This window comes from Arachis stenosperma, chromosome 2 (assembly GCF_014773155.1).
Source record: "Arachis stenosperma cultivar V10309 chromosome 2, arast.V10309.gnm1.PFL2, whole genome shotgun sequence".
Taxonomy (NCBI): Eukaryota; Viridiplantae; Streptophyta; class Magnoliopsida; order Fabales; family Fabaceae; genus Arachis; species Arachis stenosperma.
The window spans coordinates 111129573-111136547 of NC_080378.1; the positions used below are offsets into that span (position 1 = coordinate 111129573).

The 6975-nt window shown below is 39.8% G+C and overlaps 1 non-coding gene across 1 annotated transcript; it reads left to right on the plus strand.

The window, feature by feature from the left end:
* Positions 1-5042: 5042 nt before the first annotated feature.
* On the plus strand, positions 5043-5150 carry LOC130963918 (small nucleolar RNA R71). The gene has a single exon (XR_009080035.1). It is a non-coding gene; the product is annotated as a small nucleolar RNA R71 (small nucleolar RNA).
* The last annotated feature ends 1825 nt before the right edge of the window (positions 5151-6975 follow it).

Here is a 6975-nt window from a genome sequence, read left to right on the forward strand (position 1 = left end):
AAGCGAATGAAGATGCCTTCCCTTCCGTCTCTCTGCTTTCCTACAGTCTTCATCCAATCCTTCTTACTCCTTTCCATGGCAAGCTCATGTAGGGTTTCACCGTTGTCAGTGGCTACCTCCCATCCTCTCAGTGAAAATGTTCCTATGCTCTGTCACAGCATGGCTAATCAGCTGTCGGTTCTCGGTCAGGCCAGAATAAAATCCATCGATTCTTTTGCGTCTGTCACTAACGCCCCGCCTGCTAGGAGTTTGAAGCACGTCACAGTCATTCAATCATTGAATCCTACTCAGAATACCACAGACAAGGTTAGACCTTCCGGATTCTCTTGAATGCTGCCATCAGTTCTCGCCTATACCACGAAGACTTTGATCTCACGGAATGGCTGGCTCGTTTGTCAGGCGAGCACTCGGTTGTCAGGCGATCAACCATACATCGTGTATCAGGAATCCAAGAGATATTCACTAAGCCTCGTATGCTTGTAGAAAAAGAGTGGTTGTCAGTCACTTTGTTCATAAGTGAGAATGATGATGAGTGTCACGGATCATCACATTCATCAAGTTGAAGAACAGGTGATATCTTGGAACAAGAACAAGCAGAATTGAATAGAAGAACAATAGTAATTGCATTAATACTCGAGGTACAGCAGAGCTCCACACCTTAATCTATGGTGTGTAGAAACTCCACCGTTGAAAATACATAAGAACAAGGTCTAGGCATGGCCGTGAGGCCAGCCTCCCACATGATCTAAGAACTAGATGTCCAAAGATGAAAATACAATAGTAAAAGGTCCTACTTATAGAAAACTAGTAGCCTAGGGTGTACAGAGATGAGTAAATGACATAAAAATCCACTTCCGGGCCCACTTGGTGTGTGCTTGGGCTGAGCAATGAAGCATTTTCGTGTAGAGACTCTTCTTGGAGTTAAACGCCAGCTTTTATGCCAGTTTGGGCGTTTAACTCCCATTTTGGTGCCAGTTCCGGCGTTTAACGCTGGAAATTCTGAAGGTGACTTTGAACGCCGGTTTGGGCCATCAAATCTTGGGCAAAGTATGGACTATCATATATTGCTGGAAAGCCCAGGATGTCTACTTTCCAACGCCGTTGAGAGCGCGCCAATTGGGCTTCTGTAGCTCTAGAAAATCCACTTCGAGTACAGGGAGGTCAGAATCCAACAGCATCTGCAGTCCTTTTCAGTCTCTGAATCAGATTTTTGCTCAGGTCCCTCAATTTCAGCCAGAAAATACCTGAAATCACAGAAAAACACACAAACTCATAGTAAAGTCCAGAAAAGTGAATTTTAATTAAAAACTAATAAAAATATAATAAAAACTAACTAAAAGATACTAAAAACATACTAAAAACAATGCCAAAAAGCGTACAAATTATCCGCTCATCACAACACCAAACTTAAATTGTTGCTTGTCCCCAAGCAACTGAAAATCAAATAAGATAAAAAGAAGAGAATATACTATAGACTCCAATTTATCAATGAAACTTAGCTCCAAATTAGATGAGCGGGACTAGTAGCTTTTTGCCTCCGAACAGTTTTGGCATCTCACTCTATCCTTTGAAATTCAGAATGATTGGCTTCTTTAGGAACTCAAAATCCAGATAGTGTTATTGATTCTCCTAGTTAAGTATGATGATTCTTGAACACAGCTACTTATTGAGTCTTGGCCGTGGCCCAAAGCACTTTGTCTTCCAGTATTACCACCGGATACATACATGCCACAGACACATAATTTGGGTGAACCTTTTCAGATTGTGACTCAGCTTTGCTAGAGTCCCCAATTAGAGGTGTCCAGGGTTCTTAAGCACACTCTTTTTGCCTTGGATCACAACTTTATTTCTTTCTTTTTCTTTTCTTTTTCTTTCTCCCCTTTTTTTTCGTTTTTCTCTTTCTCTTCTTTTTTTTTTTGTATTCACTGTTTTTTCTTACTTCAAGAATCATTTTTATGATTTTTCAGATCCTCAGTAACATGTCTCCTTTTTCATCATTCTTTCAAGAGCCAACAATTTTTAACATTCATGAACAACAAATTCAAAAGACATATGCACTGTTCAAGCATACATTCAGAGAACAAAAGTGTTGCCACCACATCAAACTAATTAAGCTAGTTTTAAAGATGAATTTGAAATCCTGTACTTCTTGTTCTTTTGTAATAAAAACAGTTTTCATTTAAGAAAGGTGATGGATTCATATTCATAGCTTTAAGGCATAGACACTAAGACACTAATGATCATAAGACACAAACATAGATAAACATAAGCATAAAAATTCGAAAAACAGAAAAACAAAGAACAAGGAAATTAAAGAACGGGTCCACCTTAGTGATGGCGGCTTGTTCTTCCTCTTGAAGATCCTATGGAGTGCTTGAGCTCCTTAATGTCTCTTCCTTGTCTTTGTTGCTCCTCTCTCATGATTCTTTGATCTTCTCTAATTTCATGGAGGAGAATGGAGTATTCTTGGTGCTCCACCCTTAGTTGTCCCATGTTGGAACTCAATTCTCCTAGGGAGGTGTTGATTTGCTCCCAATAGTTTTGTGGAGGAAAGTGCATCCCTTGAGGTGAATCTCTCCATCTCCCATGACTCGGAGGTGGAAGCTTTTGCCTTCCCTTTCCTCTTTCTAGAGGTTTCTCCGGCCTTGGATGCCATAAATGGTTATGGAAAAACAAAAAGCAATGCTTTTACCACACCAAACTTAAAAGGTTTGCTCGTCCTCGAGCAAAAGAAGAAAGAAGAGAGTAGAAGAAGAAATGAGGAAGAATGGAATGGCTTTGTGTTCGGCCAAAGAGGGGGGGAAAGTGGTTTGAATTTGAATGGTGAGGTAGGTGGGGTTTTATGAAGGATGAATGGGTGAAGAAGAAGAGAGTGTGGTGGGTTGGTGGGGATCCTGTGGGGTCCACAGATCCTGAGGTGTCAAAGAAAAGTCATCCCTGCACCAAATGGCACTCAAAAACGTGTTTTGAGCCAATTCTGGCGTTAAACGCCGGGCTGATGCCCATTCCTGGCGTTTAACGCCAGGTTCTTGCCCTTTTCTGGCGTTTAACGCCAGTCTGGTGCCCCTTTCTGGCGTTAAACACCCAGAATGGTGCCAGACTGGGCGTTAAACGCCCAACTGCTAGCCTCACTGGCGTTTAAACGCCAGTGGGTTCTTCCTCCAGGGTGTGCTATTTTTCTTCCGGTTTTTCATTCTGTTTTTGCTTTTTCAATTGATTTTGTGACTTCTCATGATCATCAACCTACAAAATAAGATAAAATAACAAAGGAAAATATATAAAATATAACATTGGGTTGCCTCCCAACAAGCGCTTCTTTAATGTCAGTAGCTTGACAGAGGGCTCTTATGGAGCCTCATAGATACTCAGAGCAATGTTGGAACCTCCCAACACCAAACTTAGAGTTTGAATGTGGGGGTTCAACACCAAACTTAGAGTTTGGTTGTGGCCTCCCAACACCAAACTTAGAGTTTGACTGTGGGGGCTCGTTTGACTCTGATTTGAGAGAAGCTCTTGATGCTTCCTCTCCATGGTGACAGAGGGATATCCTTGAGCCTTAAACACAAGGGATTCTTCATTCACTTGAATGATCAGTTCACCTCCATCAACATCAATCACAGCCTTTGCTGTGGCTAGGAAGGGTCTGCCAAGGATGATGGTTTCATCCATGCACTTCCCAGTCTCTAGGACTATGAAATCAGCAGGGATGTAATGGTCTTCAATCTTCACCAAAACATCCTCTACAAGTCCATGAGCTTGTTTTCTTGAGTTGTCTGCCATCTCTAGTGAGATTCTTGCAGCTTGTACCTCAAAGATCCCTAGCTTCTCCATTACAGAGAGAGGCATGAGGTTTACACTTGACCCTAAGTCACACAGAGCCTTCTTGAAGGTCATGGTGCCTATGGTACAAGGTATTGAAAACTTCCCAGGATCTTGTCTCTTTTGAGGTAATTTCTGCCTAGACAAGTCATCCAGTTCTTTGGTGAGCAAAGGAGGTTCATCCTCCCAAGCCTCATTTCCAAATAACTTGTCATTTAGCTTCATGATTGCTCCAAGGTATTTAGCAACTTGCTCTTCAGTGACATACTCATCCTCTTCAGAGGAAGAATACTCATCAGAGCTCATGAAAGGCAGAAGTAAGTCCAATGGAATCTCTATGGTCTCATTTTGAGCCTCAGATTCCCATGGTTCCTCATTGGGGAACTCAGAGGAGGTTGGTGCACGTCCATTGAGGTCTTCCTCAGTGGCGTCCTCTTCCTCTCTTTCCTCTCCAAATTCGGCCATGGTTATGGCTTTGCACTCTCCTTTTGGATTTTCTTCTGTATTACTTGGGAGAGTACTAGGAGGGAGTTCAGTAACTTTCTTGCTCAGCTGTCCCACTTGTGCTTCCAAATTCCTAATGGAAGACCTTGTTTCAGTCATGAAACTTTGAGTGGTTTTGATTAGATCAGAGACCATGGTTGCTAAGTCAGAGGGTTCTGCTTAGAATTCTCTGTCTGTTGCTGAGAAGATGATGGAAAAGGTTTGCTATTGCTAAACCTGTTTCTTCCACCATTGTTGTTGTTGAAACCTTGTTGAGGTCTCTCTTGATTCTTCCATGAGAAATTTGGGTGATTTCTCCATGAAGAATTATAGGTGTTTCCATAGGGTTCTCCTAGGTAATTCACCTCTTCCATTGAAGGGTTCTCAGGATCATAAGCTTCTTCCTCAGATGAAGCATCCTTAGTACTGCCTGGTGCATTTTGCATTCCAGACAGACTTTGAGAAATCAAATTGACTTGTTGAGTCAATATCTTGTTCTGAGCCAGTATGGCATTCAGAGCATCAATCTCAAGAACTCCTTTCTTCTGACTTGTCCCATTGTTCACAGGATTCCTTTCAGAAGTGTACATGAATTGGTTATTTGCAACCATCTCAATTAGTTCCTGAGCCTCTGTAGGCGTCTTCTTCAGATGAAGAGATCCTCCAGCAGAGCTATCCAAAGACATCTTGGATAGTTCAGAGAGACCATCATAGAAAATACCTATGATGCTCCATTCAGAAAGCATGTCTGAGGGACATTTTCTGATTAATTGTTTGTATCTTTCCCAAGCTTCATAGAGGGATTCTCCATCCTTCTGTCTGAAGGTTTGGACTTCCACTCTAAGCTTACTCAATTTTTGAGGTGGAAAGAATTTTGCCAAGAAGGCATTGACTAGCTTTTCCCAAGAGTCCAGGCTTTCTTTAGGTTGAGAGTCCAACCATATTCTAGCTCTGTCTCTTACAGCAAAAGGGAATAGCATCAGTCTGTAGACCTCAGGGTCAACCCCATTAGTCTTGACTGTGTCACAGATTTGCAAGAACTCAGCTAAAAACTGATGAGGATCTTCCAATGGAAGTCCATGGAACTTGCAATTCTGTTGCATTAGAGAAACTAATTGAGGCTTAAGCTCAAAGTTGTTTGCTCCAATGGCAGGGATAGAGATGCTTCTCCCATAGAAGTCGGGAGTAGGTGCAGTAAAGTCACCCAGCACCTTCCTTGCATTGTTGGCATTGTTGTTGTTTTCGGCTGCCATATCTTCTTCTCCTTTGAAGAATTCGGTTAGGTCCTCTACAGAGAGTTGTGCCTTAGCTTCTCTTAGCTTTCGCTTCAAGGTCCTCTCAGGTTCAGGGTCAGCTTCAACAAGAATGCCTTTGTCTTTGTTCCTGCTCATATGAAAGAGAAAAGAACAAGAGAATGTGGAATCCTCTATGTCACAGTATAGAGATTCCTTTAGGTGTCAGAGGAAAAGAAAAGTAGAAGACAGAAGTAGAAAATTCGAACTTATCAAAGAAGATAGAGTTCGAATTTTGCATTAAGGAATAGTGTTAGTCCATAAATAGAAGGATGTGAGAAGAAGGGAAGTAATTTTCGAAAATTAAGTAAAAGATTTTGAAAACATTTTGAAAAACACTGATTGATTTTCGAAAATAAAAGTGGGAAAGAAGTAAAGTGATTTTTGAAAAAGATTTTGAAATTAGAAATTAAAAAGATTTGATTGAAAACTATTTTGAAAAAGATGTGGTTGAGAAGATATGATGGGTTTTTAAAAGATGTGATTAAAAAGATATGATTGAAAACAATTTTAAAAAGATTTGATTTTAAAAATTAATGACTTGCCTAACAAGAAAAGATATGATTCAAACATTAAACCTTTCTCAACAGAAAAGGCAACAAACTTGAGATGTTCAATCAAATCATTAATTGTTAGTAAGTATCTTTGAAAAAGGAAAGAAATTGATTTTGAAAGCATTTGATTGAAAAGATATGATTTGAAAAAGATTTGATTTTGAAAAACTTTGAAAATTTGAAAAAAATTGATTTGAAAAACAAAATCTTCCCCCTTTGTGCCATCCTGGCGTTAAACGCCCAGAATGGTATCCATTCTGGCGTTTAACGCCCAAAATGCTACCTTTTTGGGCGTTAAACGCCCAACCAGGTACCCTGGCTGGCGTTTAAACGCCAGTCTGTCTTCTTCACTGGGCATTTTTGAATGCTCAGCTTTTTCTGTGTGATTCCTCTGCAGTATGTTCTGAATCTTCAATTCTCTGTATTATTGACTTGAAAAGACACAAATTAAAAATATTTTTGGATTTTTAATAATGAGGAATAATCAAAATGCAACTAAAATCAAATAACAATGCATGCAAGACACCAAACTTAGCAGTTTGCAGACTACTGACACTAATGAGAATGCATATGAGACACACAAAACACTCAAGTCAATAGAATTCAAATTTCAAAGTAAGAAATCATCAAGAATTACTTGAAGACCCTTAAGACACATGAATGAATGTATGCAATTGTGAAAATTATATAAAATATTTTTGGTTTTTATGATTTTGTGAATTTTTTTGTGCTTTTTTTTTCGAAAATTATATAAAAAGAAAAATAAAGATTTCAGAATTCTCAAATTGAATTTCCAGGAATCATTGCAATGCTAGTCTAAGACTCCG